We start from the raw sequence: 24,217 nt of genomic DNA on the forward strand, positions 1-24,217 counted from the left end.
TACTGAATTAATAATGGCTAATTCTCAATGTATTTACACTGAAAACATTTTATTTTTAATTTATCATGTTTGTTCAAAAATAGGTTACACGTGGATATATCATTTAACTCAGCTATTAACATTTAAGTGTTCACATCATTGAAACGAATCAAATGTTTAACTATTTCATAAAGCCATATTTGTGATATTTGATAAATATCGTGTAATGAAAAATAGAAGTTGTTCACAATGTGCCAATTTACTATGGTGTATTCAAATGAAAAAGTTTTTCGATTCTCTGGGCTGTAAAAAATTAGGGCTTTTAAAATCCCACTAAATATGGAAGCCACATTAACAACATGATACTCGTGGTACTTTTTGTTAGAATCACTGTGTGTGTGTTTTTTCTCACAAAACAAGTCAATTCTCTTACGAAGCATATCTTTAATATCCCTGCCTTGTATACAACATTGGTGAATATGATCACGTAGAACTGACTTCAGCTTGTCCTGTGGAAGTGTGTTGTACATGGTAGAAAAATCATAAGTTTGTATACTGCTACAAAAGGTAAGCCTACAAGAAGAAAGACATTTTGTGAGTCTTTAAACTCAGTTGAACAATGTAAGTTACACTCCCCTAGATAAATTGTATATGCATTTTGAATTTAATTCATTTTCTACGTACATGTTTAATTTGTAATTCACATTTCGGTGAATACTTTGTCTCTCTACCAAGTCATTTATGTTGCAAGAAATAACATTTCTTGCTTAACATTTTAAACAAAGATTATTTCAGATACATTTGCAATTGGCAATTACAATTTACTTACAAAGACTAAATGAACACGTATGAGGGTCACTGTGTGCAGAAAAAACATCTACCCAGGGAAAAAGAAAGAGGAGAAGAAAAAAGGTACCCATTTATAGTTACAATATTGTTTTATTATTGATTATAGAGAGAAACCATTCTAAATGAATACTAATTAAGAGCAAAAATCAGTTGGGTACCCACAAGACTTACATCTATTCTAAGTTAATCATAAGAGATTTGAACTTCATAACTTATGAAAGTTTATCAAAGAAATAGTATCCCTCTCTTGAAAGTCGTCATTTACATGTTCAAAGGTTTTTAATATATCAATCAACGTTTTCAATTAACACTTATCGATTCGTCATTCAACCTACATAATACACAGGTAGCCTATGATAATACATGTATCTATCAAGTCATTTATAAAACTGTGTCTTTGTATCAATGAAGTTTAATATTTAGAATACAAATGAAGACAGACATATACATGCAGGTCTAAAAAAAGTATTTCCAAAGACTCATCTGAATACAAAAAATAACAATAGTATGCTTGTGGTTTTGATGATTTCTATAAAAGTTCAAAGAACGTACTTTCTGTAAATATTTTATCCTACCACCTTATCACGTCTTTGACTACTATTACTGTTACGGGTAGAGCGAAGACTTTGATTTTCTGTAGTTTGTAGCGTGAGCTTTACATTCATTTTGTAAATACAAAATTAATTTCTCGCGGTTCAAGAAAAGTGAGCAATATTACATCCCTAAAAAGGGGGAAAGGGGAATATTCAGGTACATCAAAATCAAAATGTGTTGCTTGTATGTAAAAAAGAAACACAGACGGTATATATACACAATGTAGCGAACAGAATAAAACACAATTGCATGTAGAAATATAAAATAAGGAAAACAAGACATCATACAAGAAACTAAAGCACTAGTAATGTCAACTTTCATAAAATATCCAGAGTGACATCAAGTGTACTGGCAGAATAAGAGTGTCATGTTCTGCCAGTGGCACCCGTCACATTGCAAGGAAGTAAAATATGTTAAGATTATAGCTACAATAGTGCAGCTGTAAAGGCAGAATCACAAAGAGGTTCCATAAAAAACAGCAATTCACACTATGGTGATATCAATTTTTTTTCATGATGTAAATGAAGCAATGAAAAATTATCCGAAATAGACAAATAAGATGTCGTTCACTTTGACCCAATACACTATGGCAGTTGAACAGTTAATCTTAAACTTCATATCACAAATCAATCACTAATTTCAACACCATTACATGATGATTATGAAAATAAAAACTTTGAGAAAACACCATTGAGAATCATAAGATTTATTTTTGTAGCTCCTTTGACATGTTCTTTAAATTATAGTTCCTCAACCACAGTATATCGAAAGAGCTTTCTCACTATACCTAGAAAATAGATACCAGAATACTTATATATAGCAATACAGTGCAAGTTCTTCAAAGAGTAACCTCGTATCAGCAGCATTTGAATCAAATATATAGGGAGATCAAAATCCAAAATTTGATTGTTTATAAAAGTACTGAATACCAAAACTATCGAAATAGGGAGCCGAATCCTTTACCGTGAGGTTCCACAGTATGTAATACAATGAATGAAACTTCAGTGTTTAAGGTATATGAATTCGTAACTCTGTACATTTTGATAAATATGATATATAAAATGCGGGTCTGATGATCTTGCCAGTTTTATTATGAATAAATTAAATTAACTAGTAACAGACTAGACTAGACTTTTTCTAATTGGTTGTTTCTGTTTGAGCAATGTAAGTTATTTTGTATAACTTGCTGTGGTACTGCGGCATCATTAGCGTCATTCGGACCGGATTCATAGATTCAAATGATCCAAAACCGAATAATGTTTTAATAACGAACCGAATCTCTACATTTGGATTTGACTCAATTAGAAATTAAATTATAAGGAATGTTTCTAATGTTTGAACAGGTTATATTCAATAACCTGGTTGGGCCAGTTTACACTTTTTATAAACCGTTTATTGGTGTAAACTGCCGTAAACCAGGTTATTTCGTATATCCTGGTCAAAAATTTGAAAAGAATGTAACCCAGGGATAAAGACTAGACATGGTAAACACCACACACGACAAAGATAATAACCAAAATAATACCTACAAAATAATCTAACAAGTCAAATAAACAAAGTAAATAATACAGAAATTTAATTTATGTTTGTAATTATATAGTAGCCACCAACGGGAACATTACCGTATATTTGTACGTTCATTTTCGTACATTCTGTTAGGGAAAAACTATTCTACATACACAGTGTCAATTTAATATTTCAGAGTAATCAACGGAACCAAGATTATAGCGGTAACCAAAAGAATGTAATCCAGGGACAAAGACCAGAAATGGAAAACAAGATTTTTTTTCTAAAATGTATTTTCGAAAGAAAACTTACAAGATGGTCTCGGAAGGATTAATTGTTTACATTGAAGTTTTAATGAGCAGTCTCAAACTCATATGAACTAAGAAGGTGATTCATGCATGTCGACAACCGAATCGAATTCCCTTTTATTTCTAATTCGGAACCAGTTACACACCACAAAATCAGTCTTAGTTTTTCATTCAGTTATTTCTCTTTTAAGATAAGAATTACATGGACCGTGTATCAAATTAGCTCTTTGTATGAGTTATCGTTCTTGGTACGGCTAAAATTGGTTAAGTTTAGTGGAAGATTGATGTTAGCTTTTTTCAAAATTACAGATCTGCATACAGAAAGGACTTTTGTTAAGTAAAATTATAGCATATGTAGACCGAAAAAGCGTAGTTTGTTTTGGGGATTTTTTACACCGTGAACCACCTACCATAGGCAGTATCTTGAGTAGACTGGTCTCTAAATATACTATAAAATTTGAAAATAAGAAGTGTATATTTTAATTGCTTTATTCTCTTTTCGTCTTTAGGGTTTCACAAGTTGTTCACCTCTACAACAACACTGATATTCAGAAGTACACCATGCAGCTCGTCGAGGGTATCCATTTGTCATACATTTATCTTCACAAGGAGAAGACGCACAGGACCACATTGGATAACAAATCATTTCTTCAGAGGTTCCAACTACACAGCCTTTTATAATACACAATATGCAGGTATGTTATCATATAAGTGCATAATACTCATAATAATAAGTTTTTTGACAATAGAGCATTTGTTTTATGTTAATGTAAAAACAACCCTAATTATTTAATTTCTTATTAAATGAAGACTTGCTCCTCATTCAAAACGTTATCAAATTTCGGATTTTTGTTGTTGTCGCTGACTGCAGACTTATCGATATTATATAGTTACAATCCAAAAAGAGTTTATACAAAATAACTCATGCTGTCGAAAGAGTGCAAACTAATTAGAAGACTTTTTTTATAATCAAATTAAACTATTAATGTTGGCAAATGGATACTCCTTGTGCGAACTTGTACATTTTGAACTAAGCCCTGTAAAATGCATGTTCTTTTAAGCTTTGTGTAATTTTTTTTACAACTAGCAAAAGACATAATAACTTGAATCCCCCCTCTCGAAACCTCTAGATCCGACACTATAATATCCTGCAACTCTGAATCTCTGATTGACACCCTTTCCCTCTTTTTTAAATCTCTGGATCGGCCACTGCACTTTATAAATTATTATTAAGAATATTGCTTAATTAAAACACGTTTCCTTCGCCAGAACTAATTGTACAAAAAAAAAAAAAAAAAAAAAAAAAAAAAAAAAAAAAAAAAAAAACCACGACGGATAGAACATACCTGTACAGAAGAGGGCAATAAATGATACTATCATAAATAATTTCATGCTGATCAAAGAATCTGATAATCTGGAATAGAAAACTTAAATAAAGTACATTTTCATATTATGTTGTTTACCATTTGAATATCATCAATACAGCCTGTCTTTATAAGAAAAAAAAAGAGTATTTAGAAAATTAAAACAAATTTTGCATCAAGGGTCAAGAGAAACTTGAATTGCAACGGTGGGATTAATCATGTCTTATTTCCTTGAAAATTTTCTTAGTTGAAAAATGTCGACATTTTCCCTCTAATATTCGAACAAGTACGTTGAAACTGTTTCTTAGAAAAAAAATAATAAACGAACAAACCAACAAAGAAAACAAGTACTATATTTAAAAAAGAGCACAAATTGTCGGCTGTATCGTTTTATACGAAAAAAATATATAGTGGTGACCTTACGATTAGAGCCTGCTATATGTTGTAAATATGTTTACATTTAAAATGTCCATATGCCATATACATGTAATATCGAAAACAACGCTTTCATAAATCATTCATCCTAACCATAAAAAGGAAAAGTTTTGATTACCGTCTGCACATGTTATTGCTTCTTATATATTTTCGTGTAATCATTTTGAACTTTGATAATATACCAAAAAATATAACTGTTAAAAAGGAGTGTGAAGATAGTGTCTGTATTTCAAATTTTCTGTGATCAAATTGAACGACGAGTATTTTTTTCGAACGCAAATATATATATATATATTATATCAATTAGTTGATGACTTCCGGTAGTCTCTGCCATTATTTGGGGTCTTTCATGCTTAAGGTTGAAAATCAAAACTAATAAATACCGACAGTGTTATGAAAAAAAAAATGCCTTGGCTCATATCGCTGCCATTGCTTGGCGTCTTTTATGCTTTAGATTGAAAAGTGAAACTAACACCGACTGTGTTGGGAAAAATGCCTATACTCATGTCGCATCCATTATTTGGTGTATTTTATGTTTAATGTGAAAAATTGAAACTATAACACCGACTGTGTTAGGAAATATGTCTTTACTCATGTCGCTGCCATTATTTGGCATCTTTTATGCTTTAAGTTAAAAAATGATACTGTAATACCGACTTTGCTGGGAAAAAATGCCTTTACTCATTGTCAATTAATGTTAATATAATTGCATTGTTATAATAGTGATCAATGAAATCATTTATAATTTTAAGATGGGTGATTACCAAAGTAAATAAAAATCACAATTCACAATTTGTAGCAGAAATGCACGATTATTACGTTGACCAATAACTTTAAATAATTGAAGAATGGATAATGATAGGTGTGTTTAAATTGAAAGTCGTGTATATATATAAATGAAATTTGAAAAAGGTCTGAATAGCAGATTTTGCGTTTAATTATAAGCATTAAATTACTAACCTTTTGATAGCTCGGTTTGACTTCTCCTATTATTTCTCTGAGGAAAATGCTGTTCTTTATATTTTACTAAAAATATTGATTGGTTTGTCGTATTGCAAACCCTACATACTTCCTCTAGCTATAAAATATAAAGGCACATATGTTACAAATGAAAGATGAATTGACAAAATCGCTAAAACACTATTGGTCATGTAATTTATTATTGCTACATAAAGGTTGCATTTTGGAGGGCATATTGCGATTGATTATTATTCATATGAAATCATGGAAAGCTGATTTTCATGAAAGGAAAGAATAGTCCAAGAAAATCTATTTGTACTCAAACAACATTTCACTTTTCGGACAGTTCTCCGCAGTTTTCTTATATATTTTTGCTGATGACTCGATCAACAAGAATATTAAGTAATTATCATTAAACACGTTGTGCGTCTGTGTTTAAAGTCCAAATACTTACATGTACCCTTTAATTGTATGCATTTCATTTCCGAAATACGCCACGTCCGACAGAATGATTTTGAGCCATTCATATTTTAGACCATCTACATTTATAGGATGAAGCTAATGATCCTTTCTTATTAACTAAATTCATAATAAAAAAAAAGCCTATTCAAATCAAGTACATCTAAACAATATCTATTTCTCCACTTTCAGTGATTTTTTTAACCTGCTCAATAATATTCGCAAGTTGAAGATATTAAGTTTTTCATCGCTAGTAGAGAAATAGTTCATCGAACTCATTACTGACTGAGAACCTATTAATATTCCCAGTCAACATTAAAACTAATAGCAGATCTGTATCTATATGAAATAAGATCCCTCTAGATTTACAATTTATATAGCATAGCCTGTTGTGAATAGTTTCTTTATTTCTAAGTTTCAAAAAGTTATCTTAAAAGTTATCTTTTATTTATGAACGAAAGACAGTAACGTTATTTCCCCAATATGTAACGTAATAAATGCTACGTCGCCACCGGAAGCGGCAACTCTTGTATGGAACGTCTAGAAACTAAACGTATTGAAAGTTGATCGACGTATTGTTGTTTTTCACCGCTCAACATTCCCTAAAATTTGGTGCCGTGACCAAACGGAAAGAGTACAAAGAAGTTAAAATCGCATAGAGCCGCACATCGAGGAGTAGTTACAAGGCATTTGAACCAAGTGAATGGATATTCGGAAGAATTATTATATGAACGTGAATGGACTTACCACGCTCAGAAATTTGATTCAGACCAAAGAAAAGACGATATTGAAGTTGGATGCACAGATTCTCAATGAAATATCGGATGATGAACATGAAGAAGAAATTACAGCAGCTGACAGGTATACTTTCGATATCCAAATGGCCATTTCCAAACTGTCCACAATCATCAACAATGCAAACACTGCCGTTCCGCCACTCATAAACCCAACTAATCCCAAAGTAACCCCGCAGAGTAACTTTAATGCATCAGAGCTCATCCCGCATGCCACGGACTTCGTATCCCCACACACTTCCGCCGCCACTAGCCACATGTGCACATAGCCCCAGTCCGTACCTCCTACAACATATAGTTTCCCGCAAGCTACTATGAGCACCTCAGGATCCGTATGCACAAAAGCCAGTTCATTTCACATATTGCCCAACTCAATTTGCCTTCGTTCGGCGGGAATTTGATAGATTGGCAGCCTTGTTGGGACTCCTTCTCAGCATTCGTACACGAAGATTTAGTATTGAATGATGTCCAAAGATTCAATTGCCTCAAATCACAACTCTACGGAGAAGCTAGTCAATGTATCGCCGGATTACAAATTACCAACACGAATTACACTCAAGCCCTACAAGTCCTTAAACGCAGATTTGGTCATCTGCATAAAATCATTGAAACCTATATGCAAAAACTTACCAGTTTACCAAGCCCTACGTCTGATATTACGGAACTGAAGAATTTCTAAGATGGTATGGAAAGTTACGTTAGAGGTCTAGAAAGTATGGGTCAGACATCAGAATATTACGAAAGCCTATTAGTACCGATCATCATGAAAAAAATCCCAGAAATGATCAAAAAGAACTTAATCAGAGCACACGGAAGTGACCAATGGACTTTACCGCTACTACGAGAATCAATTTAGAAGGAAATCACGATCAAACAAGCCAGTAAATCAGCTAATTCCTACAAAGCAGTGCAAACCACAGGGTTCACACCTACGTCCGCCTTTATAGCTAATACAAAGAGAAACTCCACAAAACTTAACCAAAGTATCAACAAAAAGCCATGCGTATTTTGTAACGATATCCACGCCCCTACTGAATGTATTAAAGTCAAAGCTATAGAACAACAGAAACAGATCGTAAAAGAGAAGCAGCCATGTTTCAAATGTCTCGGGAACCAGAGAAAATCCGAGAAAACATGTAAACACTGTCCGGGAAAAAACCATCACACCAGCATATGCACAAAAGGAGACTCCGAGAAAACCACTCAGGAACGACAACAGAAGTCTTATACAGCTGATACCACATGTATAGCTACAATAGCTAACATGCGCTCAACCACGTCAATGGCAAGAAGGTCAAATGTACTTTTGAAGACCCCAATAACACAAGTATCGTCCGACGGTAAGCAGTTTGTCACAGCAAACATCTTATTTGATGAAGGAGCTCAGCGAAGTTTCATAATACAAGAGATGGCAAATAACTTGAACTTGAAACCACACAAAACAGAATCAGTTGCTATTTCCGGTTTTGGAGAGTCAAACTAGAAAGTAAGATACTTACAAGTCACGTCACCACCGTTTACATGAAATCTCAAAGTTATGAATTGATACCAATAATGTACTAATAGTTCCCAAGATCACCGAGCAAATCCAGACATATGCAAGAAATTTAGCGAATTTATCGTGCCTCAGTGGTTTGAAATTAGCTCATCCGAAGACAAAAGATGGAGAATTTGACGTCGCAATTTTAGTAGGAGCTGACTACTTTTGGGACATTGTCGAGGACCAAATTATCAGAGGATCAGGACCGACAGCAATCAAATCTAAAGTTGGATATCTTTTATCGGGACCAACTTATACAAACTCTCCAACCCAAACGAAAATATAGTCTATTATGAACAAATTGACCTACCACAAAGAAGAAGAATGTCAAATCCACAAATTTTGGGAAATCGAGTCTACCGGCACAGTGACAGATGCTGATATGAAAGTTAAAACCGCGCAAGATGAGATGAAAACGTATCAAGAATCACATATTACGTTCGAGACCGACAAGCATATGGCGAAGTTCCCATGGAAACATGACCACTCCGAGTTACCTAGCAACGAAACCATCACCAAAAAGAGGACGCACAACACAATTTCACGTCTGTCAAACGATCCAAAAATGCTGAAAATATACGAGAACATCATCAAGGGTTTCATAGAGAAAATACCAGAATCAGAACGTAACGTAAACAAGTAGAGCAATTGCATGGTGCATTACATACCTCACCACCCAGTCAAGAAGGATTCGTCGACTACCCCGATCCGTCTAGTGTATGATTGCAGTTGTCAAGCAAATGCAGAATCGCATAGTCTCAATGATCGTTTATCATCATCACCGCCACAGCTCAACAAACTCAAGATATTCTGATAAGATTCAGATTGGGAAAATAAGCTCTGACTACTAATATGGAAAAAGCGTTTCTCCAGGTAGGACTTCACGAACAGGATCGAGACGCAACTCGATTGTTTGGATGAGTGACCCAGATAACCCAAGCAGCGAACTTGATGTTTATAGATTTTAAGTAGTACTATTTGGAGCTACATCCTCACCATTTATCCTGTATGCTACCCTACTCAACCATTTGACACTAAATCTTAGCGAAACATCAAGCATACTAATACGGGATCTATATGTCGACAACGTCTTGACGAGCATTGATAACGAGGAATTCGGAGTACAATTCAAGGAATCGAGAGAACTGTTAAATCGGGCAGGATTTAATTTAAGAAGCTGGAAATCGAACAGTCAACAATTTATGAACATTGTAACTCAGGAAAATGTAGATACCGTGACGAAAATACTTGGCATGCGATGCGATGCGAGCTCTGATATACTTAGATTTGCGAAACAGTAAACTCAAGGTAGATACGTAGAAGCGACAAAACGAGAAGTACTGAGACAATCGTCGTCGATTTTTGATCCACTTGGATTATTAGGACCAGTGACCGTGAGGTTCACGATACTCATACAGAAGCTTTGGAAGGAAAGCTATGAGTGGGACGAGATTTTACCTCAGAATATATCGCAATGTGGACAGAAATTAGACACGATATAAAGGATGTCACGAACAAAACAAAATTAAACCGCCAGTACTTCATGGACAATAATAGCGATAGCCGGGATACAACACTCCATGTATTCGTAAATGCCAGTGAACAAGCGTATGGAGCAACAACGTACTTAAGTAGAGGAAATTCGACAGCTTTAGTTATCGCCAAAAAATCGCTTAGCATCAGTCAAACAGAAAACACTTCCGAAATTAGAGTTGATGGCCGCCGTAGTAGGAACACGCATTGCAATACAGTTAAAGGACAACTTCGACGTAAAGCGTATTGTAATGTGGAGCGACAGTCAGATAGTTCTTTATTGGATTGCAACTAAGACACCAAATTCGTACAGAATCTTATCAACGAAATAAAAGTTGGACTGTCCATGGAATTACGTTCCAACCAATTCAAATCCAGCCGACCTTCAGACTCGCGGAATATCAGCTGAGCAACTGGAACAATCGATATTGTGGTGGAATGGACCGACATGTATTACAGAAGAAGACCGTTGGCCGAAATGGACACCGATCGTGAAACCCGATGTTTCAATTATGATGACCACACACAACTATGAGCAGCGAACGCCTTAAGCCGAGTTAGGTACCGGGATATCGAAAATTATCGATTTAGCACGATTTTCATCACTTCAGAGACTTTTGCTTATAACTAGCTATGTTTGGAGATTCGTGGAGTGATGTATGAATAGGAATCGATATAGACTTAGAAACCGTACGAACGAAATCGACACGATAAAGCCCGACGAAATTCGACAGGCGACGAGATATTGAATATTAGACATTCAAAACCGCAATTTCATTGACGAGAAGAACGAACTTCGCAAACCGCTAGCTAAATGCCGATTAACACTTACGCGACAGTTGCGTATATTCGTAAGGAATAATCAGGCGTCGGTTTCACAAAAAGTCGTAAGTGTGAAATTGATCGTAAATCATGACGTCACAATGCTATTATAGTTTATGACGTCATTACTTACGATCAACTTTACACTTACGACTGTTTGTGAAATCGAGACCTGCAGCGCGGGATGTATTCACAATGCAGAATTGGACTATAATACGAAACATCCTTTCTTACTACCGAAACGACACGCCTTTACAGATCTTATTGTGTTTGACGCGCATCATAAAATTCTACACACAGGAGCCTGACAGACAAATATACAATATAGGTACATTGTCGAAAATTATTGAAGATATGTGATGAGGCGACGGAACGGGTAGGAAATGCGAGGCTCAGCCGAACTATTTCCCCCATTCCAAGCCGAATACACATATCTTCAATAATTTTCGACAATGTACCTATATTGTTTTTATCCTGTTATATTAATAGTTTTGTGCGTGTGTACATTTTTAAAATAAAATTTTAAAATGCATATCCCCTGAGGAGCCCCGATCGTTAAACCCGAAGAAAAAAAATTAATACGCATGACGTATCAAAAATCCCCACATCAGTTACAGTATCAATAGGATACCCCCAAGGAACATTCAAACTAAGTTTGGTTCAAGTTGGTCAAGTAGTGTCAGAGAAGAAGAAGATTTTTTAAAGAAATAACATAAAATAGCCAAAAAAATCGAAAAAGGGCAATAACTCCAACATGACAAACCAAATTAAAACGAAAATTTGACCACAGATATATCTTATCATGCTAAATACTTTTACAATGTCAGAATTCACTAGACCAAACGGTTTTGGAGATATTTGCAAAAAACTACTGTCTGAGCCCTATGTTCTATTTTAGTAACGGCGGCCATGATTTTCGACGTATCAAAAATCCCCACATTAGCTCTATGCAGGATACCCCAAGAAACATTCATACCAAGTTTGGTTCCAATTGGTCAAGTAGTGTCAGAGAAGAAGACAATACCTCACATGGCCTACGGTCAGGTGAGCTAAAAAAAACCTACAAACTTATCCTTGATTTATCGTAAACAAGTATGACCTTTCAAAAAAGAAATCCTTTAAATTTTGAAACAAAGTGCACCGATGTTCTCTCTTTAACTTTACATTTTTTTTATAGTGGACAGATCCCTGATTAATATCGTATATGTTTACTTGCTTCGCTCAATCAATTAATATGATTTTAGGCTTTGCCTATGAGGGACGGAGCTGTTTGTACTCGAACAACATTTGACTTTGTTCATAATACACCACAATGTTGTTCTACTGCTGATATCTCGACCAACGGGAATATGCGAGACTTTTTGGAACACACGCCCGGCCTCTGTGCTACAGGTTCAAACAATCACCACATACATTTGCACGTCATATCCGAAATACGACAATTTTGAACTGTTGATTTTTCGGACCATATACATCTAACACATATATCAATGAAATATGTACGTTTCTAAATTTCTGATAATAGCTAAGTGATAAAATTTGCTTAAGACAAAGTAACGAAGGTTCAGTCAAAATTACGGTATTTTTCTTGTCTTAGATACAGAAGTTTAGAATGACTTAATGTTGATGACACAGTGTTTTCAATGTACATGTGTTGTATGCTGAGCTTCATTCATTCATAACGCTCGGTGGACTGATATTAGTATGAGGGTGGACATTTGTATCATTGGGTTGGTACGAAAATGATATGGAAAAACCTATACAAAGAAAGATAACTCGTCTCCGTTGTTTTAACGTTCAGAACAAATGGTAATGTTTTTTTTATGATTTAAATGACTTTTAAAAACTTGTGAGTCATGATTATAAACAGTAATTTTTCCTGCTTTTTTTAACTATTTATTCGGACAGAATTTGTGTCAGCATTGAGTAAGAGTCTTCTCGTTGGTTTTTATCGTCTTTATCTCTCCGCTTTACGCACTTCTATGATAGCTTTTTAGTCTCTTTTATTTTCTTTTAAAGAGAACTTTTACTGAAGGCCAGTTTGTCGTTAAGTGCAAGTAGTCCTACATCTTGTTAAAGGTTAGATGTTTCCTTTTTTGTACTCTTATCATCTATTTGTTGACTCATGAAAATATCCCGATATCATTTTCTTTGGTATAGCTGAAGATGTTAAAAAATACATTTTTTATTGAAATAAACAAATTTGTAAACATGTAACATTTTTTTTGTATAACATGCATCTGTTTATGTATTCTGGCATCCTCGACATCTACAGGTGCTGAAGGCGACACATCCAATAGTCTCAGAACATCCTTCTGATATGCATCTAATTTTACATCCACCCCTACCAAAGAAGCAGTCAAATATCTCGAAGTCTTTTTGGTCTTCAGCGTTAGTCAAATTAAAACCTACAAGTAAAACATAAACATTGATTTAATGTAATCAATGCTGAATGTTACATCAGGAATATTGATATATCATACATGTATATTGTATAATAGCATTCAGTGTTAAGTTTTTTACTGGTATACTTGTTTTTGGGCTAAATGAAAGTAATAAACTAAGATGTATTCGCCAGATATGTAGTAGAATCAAATTTGCAATATGCACTAGGATCTTCAATGGGACACAAAAATTATTTTGTTTTGAAAAGCAATATATTACTACTATGTGCACTTACTTCCATTATTGAAATTGAACAAAAACCCTTATTTTTTACCTTGTAAAGTTCTATATGTCAGATGTGGTTGCTCAGTGATATCTCTAAAAATCTTTCAATGTGTTAAGAAAATATAATAGCACGAAGTCGCCCAGACTACCAATATTATAAATGTTTGAAATGATATAATGTTTATTGTATTCTAAAACAAAATTTAATTTTTGGAGTTATCAAAATAGTATTAAATTTAAATGCCTACTTAAGACAGTCTGTGTCAGAAATAAAACGGTAAGATAAAATTTTCTTATTGCAACTTATTTTAAATTAATTCCAAAAGTACTTGAGGAGCTTACTATTATGTCTAACCAATGACGAAAAGCAACATTTAGGGCCCAACTTTTCAATTGATAAATTAAAACAAAGGCAAAACGAAATCCGCAGCACTTTTAAAAAATGTGTGGAAGTTTAACACCTACTAACATACTTCAGCAACATATAACAAAAACAATGTATTCATTGGAAATTTCAAGACATTGGTTAATTTGTAATGTAGCCAAATTATCAGATTACCATCTCAATATTTTGAGTTTGAATATTTTGAAAAATCAGTGTTTCGCTGAGAGATGGTCAAACAATTCCATTTTTCCTTGTAAATAGGAATAATGATGTTCTATTGCTGTCATAATAATATAGCCAATAGAAAAACAAATTCAGCTACTTTGTATACTTGAGTTGTCTATTTGTGTTCGAAGACCTACTTATCGCCAGTAACTATGGTTTGTTATAACCCTATTTTACTAACCCTGTGTCTAGTCTATGGTTTTGTGAAGGGACAATAGCAAGCATTTTAGCAGAGTAATCAAGGGATCCAATGTTATAGCGGTAATCAAAAGAATGTACCGGTAATCCAGGGACAAAGACTAGACATGGATAACAGACACACACAACAAAGAATATAAAGTAACTGAAATCATACATACAAAGTAACAAAAGCAAATGCGCAACTCAGACTCCACTAAAAACTGGGAGCAAGTAAACTTGCACTTAATAGGATCATTGAGACAATTTTGCCCTTAAGAACTATACTTACCCCATACCGACTTGTAGGGGTCGCCCTAAACCAATGGTAACGTGTTGAGGTAGTATCCAAAGAGCTAGGAAATAAATGATGCTTTGTTGGAAATCTCGAGAAGAAATCCTTAAGGATATAATATAACAAGAATAGGTATGGTGTACATGTCAAAGAGACAACAACCCCACCAAGATGAAAATGTCATCCCAAGGTCACCCATTGTTCTCCAGTAAACGACGATGAAACCCTAAAACCAGGAAGAAGGATGTGCCAAAACATCAATATACACAAGTACAGCGAAGGATGTGCCAAAACATCAATATACACAAGTACAGCGAAAGAGTTTCCCTAATATAGCCAAGTAAAAGAAACATAAACTAAAGGTGAAGACGAAACAAGACATACAGAAGCCGGAAGTTCCCTTATATATAGGAAAAATTGCAACATGTTTTTCATATGTTTTGGAAGCACATGAAAAAAACATATGTTTAAAATATTTAGGAGCACTATTAAAAAAATATATGAAAAAACTAAGTTTCTAACTAACGAATTAATTCATGCAACAATTATAAAAATAAAATTTATATCGAAATTTGGTTTTAAATACAATTTGACTAATTTTCAAAGACATGATTTCATGCATTTTTAATAGTACAAAAACAATTTTACCAAGTCGGTCCTAAACATATTTTCCATATGTTTTAAAACATATGAAAAAAACTATTGCAGATTTTCCTATATTCACATAGGCATTTCTCACTTTGACATGTGTATATATACTCTTACCTGTCAGGCATAGCGTCAGCAACAACACCAATACACAGTCCATCTTGTTTTATCAAAGAGTACCTGTAACAAAAAGGCGACTGTTGCACTTGTATATTTATATGAAGTAAAAACCCGGGAGTAAAATCACGTTTTCATGACGTAACAATAGTGTCTTGAACAACTTGCAACATGTCATGTCTATATGCCTAGGGTTCTGACAATTTAAATTTGTCGCTTTTTATTACCAGTTCGTATATGTTCCCCAACCATCGTGCCTAAACTAAACAATCCATTCTTTCATTTATGTTACATGTAACTGTTCCTTCATATATATATTTTAATAGTTTGCATTTTCTCTGTTAATTTCTGAAATCCAAAACTCATTATTTCCCCTCACAAAAATTAAGATATTTTTTTCTGATGTAAGGTCTTAAAGTTCTATATTTGAATACAATTTATTAAATGCGCTTTTTAAAGAATATGTATAAGATTTCATGCCACATGCACTTCGGACACGTATAGTTGCCACCATCTTTTTTCCTCGACATTCAGTTAAATCGTCGTATTTTTACCATTTTTTGTTGGTGTATATACTACACAGTAGATTAAGTACTTATAGGAATTTTATTTATTTTTCTTTTTCCACATTCCAAATGATTAGGTTAAAGAAATCCAGACAAATAAAATATTAATTGAAATTAAGTTTTTATGTATGGCAAAGAAAGTGACTCCAAATATTGGTTTATATGGATACACACTTGCCATCTCTACGTCAGTATATTGAAACAATGCTTATAGTCTAACCTACTAAACACTACCCAAATCACAACTAGATCAGAATATTTTCAACAAACAATGTTATATGTACTAGCATTTTCCTACCTGGTCGTTATTTAGTCTGCTAAAGTTTAGAGATCATATCTTTCGATGAAACTATTTTAAATGAGTTTAATCAATCATTTATACATTCTCATGCCTTCTGGAGACCGGTAGAGTATAAAGCATGCATGTCAATACAAAATTTCCACTTAATTAATGAAAATAAATGAAAAACGTTTTTCTATATATGCGGTATGCGGGACAACCGTATATGCTTTAATAATGACTACTTATTAGTGTATATGTTTACATGATAGTAAATACAGCCAGCGAGGTGACACAACTGGTCATTTTCGAAGGAATTTTCTTTACAGTAAGCAGAGGTAGGCAGTGAATAACGAGCAAAATACAGCGCCACTTACCTTTTGTTTGTCTCAGTTGTAATGAAAAAGATTGAAACAGAGAAGACAAATATATATAGCAGTGAAGGTAATATCATTTAACGATCGAAATTTCAGAACATAAGGTCAGAGGTTATCTGCAGCCTACAAAATTCAACAATTTACATGTATCCGATCACATATCTTCATGTAATTATGTAAATTTGTACATAGCGTTTGTCACCTGTCACCATGTTTTGGTCGACAGTTTGGGGGACTGTTATCAAGCCCAAATCTATTTTCAAAACTCAGACGCAAAGGCTGGGTAAATTGTTTTGATGCGTTTAACGATGTCCCGAAGTCCCGCTACGTTCACAAATCCGCCCTAAGGTACCGACCTCTTGATATTATAAGGCAGGTGTAATTTACATGTAGTCCATTTCAAAGCAGTCATCTAGTCATATGATAACAAATAACATACCAAATAGTTAATGTTGCATTAGTTGTCATGTTCGTCATATTTTGTTTCTGTTGAAATATGCCTTAACTTTGAAGTATTTCTGCCAAACTGTATAATTTTATTTGATATCCACAAGTAAAATGCATTGAGTACACGAAATAGGTGTCGATACATTTATTGTCTTGCAAGACAAAAAGTTGACCTAGATAAATTCGTAAGCATGTATCTTCTGGTGACTTTAATCAGGGCATGTGCTGCAATGGTCGATTCTTTAAAAAAATCTGATTGCAAAGCGAAAGGCTCACATATGGTCAGTAATTGTCATTCTTTATTTGAAAACTAATCAAGAAACAGATGAAATGAAATGTAAACAAGACAAGTACTTACTTGTACCTGTGTATCCGTTATTGTTATTTTTTTACCAAGGTGAACAGTATTTTTCACCCGGGTGAATGTCCTGTCGGCAATCTTCGGAAGTAATGTCGAAAAATAATTAGATCAGAGCAACGGTCTTCTTTGATTAAAAATCGTTGTTTTCACAATATCCTTTAGGTATTATCGACATTTATTGCATTACTACAAACTTTTTTCATTGAATCAGCAACGATCAGTATAATCAGAACTGAACAAATTTGGCAGCTAATGCAGCTTTAAAGAAGTTTTTTTTTCCTGTTTACTCGGAAACACATACATGTAACTAGATAAATAGTTAATTGATTTCAGTTTAATGTCCATTCTCTTTTAGGCTTACGCTTGGTCAATTCGATTGGGCCTTGTCACAATACCAGCACACTTTTAATGTCTTCTCGTGTGCTAGTTCACAAAAGCAAAAACTTGCGTGTCACCATACTTGCGCGCGTTTTTTGGTTCTAACCCAACACGCCTTCACTATCTTAAGTATATGCAACATCCAACAGTATCCTGTGTGAAATACTTTTCACCGGAAAAAATAATATCAAGTTTAATCCGGAGATATTTTATAATAATTAAATGTTTTCCATGACTATTAAATTGTTTCCATACTCAACCTTATGATAATTAAACACACAAGTCACAAGTGTCTGAAAGGGTTTTCTTTAGAGGTACTGTAAAAAAGTGGGGCTTGGTTTTTTGGGGGTAAAGAGTTCACAGCATTATATATGAAGGTACCGGTGTTAACAATTTGGATAGTTTTCTATATGACATGTTATCCACGATACATTTAGATATTAATTTTCATCCTGGATGTTTTCAGATACATGTATTAATAAGTATCCTGGATGATATTTCATGAGATGTTTTACACATAGTTTTTCATCCAGGGTATTATTTAATTTATATATAGTATCCATTTTATCATGAGTATTAATTCTGTTCACTCTTCTTTTGAGAATTACATGTATAATCAGGATATTACTCAATAGCTTATGATAATATCCTGTGTACAATTATGAATTCTGTTCACTCTATGCGAACTAATTTCTGGATATTATTTAATACTGCAGTATGAAATAATTTCCTGTGTACATTTAGGAATACCTTTAGCTTTTTTATGATAGACTATAGTAAATATCATTGTTCAAGTAGTGGAAATATTTTAATAGGTGTGGAAAATTTTTCATAGTAAACCCCGGTAAAAAATATGAGATAATATATATAATATAGTGTAACTGTTAGGCGGAGTTCAAACTAACACGAAAGGATTCCTCTAGACAGTCATTTTACACTGCTTTGATGTAAAGAAAAAAATAATTTGCACATGAGATATTATTATCACTAGAAAAAATGGTACACATTTACATTGTTAAACAAAAGGAATATCTGATTAGCCAAATTACAAGGTTTTAAGACATCGTTGTTCCTCTCATTTTCAAAACGCTATTAAAAAAGTTCTTGACATTGACAACTTCTAGTTTTATTTACGACCTTTGTACGAGCTGAAATAATGTGTAATGATTAACAGACTATAAGTGCTCTCGACTTCCGCCCCGAGCCGGATTTGGTTTTTATTGACATGTCCTTAACACATGTTACTGTTTTATTATTAAAACTCACTCAGCCCAGTTTACCCTATATGATTTTACTGTTTAAAGCAATTTGAATTGTCCTTAGGCTCAATTCGTCTGTATTCACACTATAAAAACGTTTACAACAATTTAGTTTTATTTACGAACGGCCTCGTAATATTTCATTTAGGTAAGTGTTTACTTTTTGTTAACTAAAACAAAAACTTTTAATGTCGTGATGGCATATTTCATGCACGTTTAATGAAATTCATACCCGTACGCATATAGGTCAATTTCCAGTATCGACCAATGAACTCTAATGTTTCCTTTAACATTCTTTACAGAATTATATAATCCTTGATCCAACGATCTACGAAAATGAAATTGTGCATTTTCCTTGTTCTCTTGGCTGTTGTTTCTCAAGGTAAGACGTGTTTTTTTTTATTTCACGATTTAACGAATTTAAATAAATTGTATATGGCGCAAAACAACAGGTGTATTACTTTGTAAGTCCACCAAATACATAACAAAACAGTCAACTGGATCGAATCTTTCCTTAACAATAGGAAACAGAAGGTAGTCGTTGATGGTCAAGAGTCTGGCAATTGCCCTGTTCTATCCGGAGTCCCTCAGGGTTCGGTACTGGGCCCTTGCCTCTTCTTGATTTACATCAACGACATACCAAACACCTTATCAAGTAAAACACGTCTCTTCGCCGATGACACTATAGTCTATTTCACCATAACTTCAAAAAACTGACTGCAATACACTTCAAACTGACTTAAATAAATTGCAAAAATGGGAAGAAGAGTGGTTGATGTCCTTCAACCCAGACAAATGTGAAATCATCCACATATCTAGAAAGAAGAACCCTATAAACTTTGAATACACCTTACATAATAAAATTTTAAAATCTGGAGACAAAGTTCAATATTTAGAACTCACCATATCAAAAGATCTATCATGGAACAGCCATATAAATAACATCACGAATAAAGCCAACAACACTTTAAGATTTGTCAAGAGAAATATTAAAACCAATAACATCAAGACTAAAGAACTAGCATATAAAACCTATGTAAGACCTAAGTTAGAATATTGTAACATCGTTTGGGATCCTTGGCAGCAAACATACATTCATAAAATAGAAATGGTTCAGAGAAGGGCAGCTAGGTACACACTAAATCTATACAGTTATCAAGATAGTGTCACAAAAATGTTACAACTCAGCTGGCCAACACTACAACAGCGCCGGCAATTTTCTTCACTCGTCATGCTATTTTACCCACATGCGCCTCCTAGTATTCTTCAACAGATTGAAGTTAAGGAGTAATCCGTAGATGTAGATGTAGATGTACATGGAAGCATTACAAAACAGAAATTTAAGCTCCATAAGAAAACACATATAGCTAAACCTAAAGTATAGGAATTCCTTAAAGTCTGAAAACAAATAGTATGATGTAAACATATATGTGTGGATGCAAGTGTGTTCCTTTTCAATAGATGTTTAATTATTGTGCATGGTAAAATCGGTCACTTTTCGCTATTTTAATTGATATGTTTTAATGTATACCCATGTTGAACAAAGTTCAGTGACGTATTTTAGATTTTTTTAGCCTTCTATAGTTCTAGTTTATGAATGGTTTAACGCCCCACCTCACCCGCCGAACATCTCTAGCTTGAATCCACTACTGTATATGTGTGTAATTAGTTACTGTAGCTCTATTCAAAACGGACACGAACACATTTTTTTATGATTTTTGACCAACAGTTTGAAAAAAAAATTTCTTATACATGTACATCAAAAACAAGTTGTTGCTTATTTCCATATTTTGAGGCCAATTTGGGATTGGCTTATTATATGTTGCATAGACTGATTTCATCTTGGCCGTAATATCCCGTGACCACTGTTTATCTTTAAAAAAAACAAAAAGTGTACACAGTTTTATTTCCGGTATCTGTACCATTTTTGAACTGTCAAATGAAACTTAAAATTTGATCTCACATATTGTATATTTCTCTTTCACGTAATACCCGATTAAACATATTCTTATTTATTGGTTACATGTAAGAGTACTCAAGGGAACCAAGGTTATAGCGGTAATCAAAAGAATCCAGGGACAAAGACCAGACATGGAAAACAGACATATATAACAAAAAACATAAAGTAACTAAAATCATACATACAAAATAACAAAAGCAAATAAGCAACTGGAAGCATGGACCAGGTGCACCGGTAGGGTAAGCGCCCTCTGCTTTTCTAGAAACACCCTACGAGTTGCTCCTAAAAAGTTAAGTCCTGGGTAGACAAACGAGGAAAGGAAAACTATGACCCGTTGAATAAATCAGTTTTCATGGTGCAGATGGATCCACCACATAACGATCCACGAAGTCATGATGACGATCATAAAATTTCTGTAGTGATGACTTCAATCTTGTAGCAACATTACCCTGTTCCTGAAGCCTATTTGTTAGAGTTCTAGCGCGATACAAAAAGTCTGTGTAGTTTCGGCAAGCTCTGGCATAACATATGAGTTGTAAAAGATGAACTGACAGCGGTTCATGGAAATGCTTCTTGACGTCATGCATTTAATTTTTTTTTCGGAAAAAGAAAATAATAAAACTACTTTCCGTGAAAAATCAATTGAAATCAATTCAAAATAACACGTGTGTACAACGTACAAAAAAGTGCATTTATTCAGGAATATGACAAGCCAAAGGGGACAAAAATCATTATTTTGGTAATATTAGAAAATGAAGTTTTAATATTACAAAATTATTCTTTTAATACCAGAAAATATGTTTTAATATTAGAAATTCATTTTGTAATATTAAAGATTATTTTTTTAATAATACAAATTCTCGATTTAGTAATATAATTAAAAAATATCACACATTTTGTAATTATATTACAAATTGAATTTGTAATATTAATATTAGAAAATGAAGTTCTAATATCAAAAAATCACATTGCAGTATTGCAATTAAATATTTAATAATTGTAATTGAATACAACAAAGCTATTATAAGAAAATCAATTTCTAATATTGAAAAATCGTTTTTTAATATGAGAAATTCAATTGAATTTTTAATATTAAAAATGTATTTTTTTAATATTAGAAAACACCCATTTACAGGTATCTCAATGGCCTTGTTGGTAGGTGATCACTTTTACATATGAATATACATTGTCCTTTTTAAATATAGTAGCATTCTCAATATGTTGGACTACATGTACAACTATCAAGTCAGTGTTTCCCAAATACAATAGAAGAAATGGAAACCGGCTCCTTTATCGTAATGTAGACACAATTCTACTTCTATACGCGATCATAGTTCACACATTAAGCAAGAAGGAATACACAGTCAAGTAAAAGTAATCAGAATCATGTTTTGTTAATGTTTTGTTAATTGGAAGTGTCGTAAAAAACATTTCTAATAATGTTTATGTTTGATTTAGGTAATTCAATACCATTTGCGAAACAAAATTCGTCATTCATACTTTCAGGCTGGATGTCAGTCGAAGCTCAAAAGACCACTGTCGAAGTGTTTGACTGTCCTCGAGTGAGAGGCTTATGTGTATCAAAATGTCAGGAGAAGAGCTGTCAAAGTGGCCAATGCACTGGGTTCATGACTTGTACATGTTCAGGATGTCAATAAAATTGGCAAATGAAAACTTTATTTTTTTTGACACAGAGACTCGATTGCTCGCTAAAAACTGTTTCATTTTTAATATTTTTGAATTTGCAAATCAACGGTGCACCATAAGATGGTGTGCATACGCACAGCGCCGACAATTGTTAGCATTATCATAAACCAAATCGATTTATTTAACAATAACAGTCATGTTACTCAAACCTCAATAAAAAATAAAAAAAATATGTAAATAGAAATATAAACATAATATGAACATAATAACTTGAGAACATATTTGCGCCAATAATGCACCATTTGTATAACTAAGTACCATGCTAAAATTTCGAATATTTTGACGAAAATTTAAAATGACTCCTCAATGTGAAAATATGGTTCTACCGTAGAAAGTGTAACACATTCTGACTAGGGAGCAGTCATCCTGGTTTTATTCCTGTTATTGTGAATATTACCTATAAATACAAACTATTTACAAGAATTTATATCAGATGGACATTTTCCAAGAAAACAAGAAAGGAAAATAATAGGGAAAATGCTAAAAACCAAATGAACGATTCCACTTTAAACAACAGAGTTTCAGATCAGGATGATTTTCACTTTGTAATCCACTTATAAAATTTAGCATGGTAAAAATTGACTTACTTTCATTTTCACACTGAAGTCAAATTTGCCATTGAAAAAGCTCCCCTCAACATTGAAATCATGAAACATCAATGACATCTCCATTTTTAATCACCATAGCAACTACTAGTTTCCATTTATGTCATAAAACTAAATCATAAACTGTGGTGCTGTCTATATACGATCGACGTGAGTCATCATTTGGTGACCCAGTTTGCGACAGACGATTCACATCCTAATAACAGTGGCATCCAGATCTAGGTTTGTTTTCCACTTTTGATAACCTGATGCAGTAGCCTAAATATTGACACCAAACAATTTAAACCATTTACAAATTAATGGCTAACTCGATGACCTAACGGATTCCGTATAATCATCGTAACTTACTATCCGTTTCGGAATATTTGGATTAAAAGATGCGTTTTAGTCTTATTTATGGAAATAAACTGTTAAAGAAGCTTTAACTTTAAAAATATTTAAATAAATTGAGAAATTTAACTTCGTATCGTGTCTTTTGTTGACTTGTACAACATGTATATAATTTCAAGATGACCGAAAAAGATACATCATGAAATCGACATTCCCAAAATAAACTTTAATGAAGATGCTCGTTCATGGATTCCAATTTTTTAACTGATACAAGGAACTCATTCTCA

At 33.5% G+C, this 24,217-nt stretch overlaps 3 long non-coding RNA genes across 6 annotated transcripts; 1 reads left to right on the plus strand and 2 right to left on the minus strand.

The window, feature by feature from the left end:
* Positions 1-451: 451 nt before the first annotated feature.
* Positions 452-22,962, plus strand: LOC148619649 (uncharacterized). 2 transcript variants are annotated; one of them, XR_015921622.1, is made up of 5 exons: positions 452-891; positions 3,746-3,931; positions 16,836-16,950; positions 19,631-19,710; positions 22,795-22,962. It is a non-coding gene; the product is annotated as an uncharacterized LOC148619649 (long non-coding RNA). The 2 variants fall into 2 exon arrangements; XR_015921623.1 differs by lacking the exons at positions 452-891; positions 3,746-3,931; positions 16,836-16,950 and adding an exon at positions 19,321-19,476.
* On the minus strand, positions 3,783-6,100 carry LOC148619650 (uncharacterized). Its single transcript, XR_015921627.1, has 3 exons — positions 5,996-6,100; positions 4,583-4,650; positions 3,783-3,908 (listed from the first exon to the last, which is right to left on the minus strand). It is a non-coding gene; the product is annotated as an uncharacterized LOC148619650 (long non-coding RNA).
* Positions 13,313-18,223, minus strand: LOC148619651 (uncharacterized). Of its 3 annotated transcripts, none has more exons than XR_015921625.1 (3): positions 17,689-18,223; positions 15,661-15,723; positions 13,313-13,551 (listed from the first exon to the last, which is right to left on the minus strand). It is a non-coding gene; the product is annotated as an uncharacterized LOC148619651 (long non-coding RNA). The 3 variants fall into 3 exon arrangements; XR_015921624.1 differs by lacking the exon at positions 17,689-18,223 and adding an exon at positions 16,884-17,676; XR_015921626.1 differs by lacking the exon at positions 17,689-18,223 and adding an exon at positions 16,772-16,856.
* Positions 22,963-24,217: the final 1,255 nt, after the last annotated feature.

This window comes from Perna viridis, chromosome 4 (genome assembly GCF_037379345.1).
Source record: "Perna viridis isolate PV_CMFRI_1.1 ecotype Kerala chromosome 4, ASM3737934v1, whole genome shotgun sequence".
NCBI lineage: Eukaryota > Metazoa > Mollusca > Bivalvia > Mytilida > Mytilidae > Perna > Perna viridis.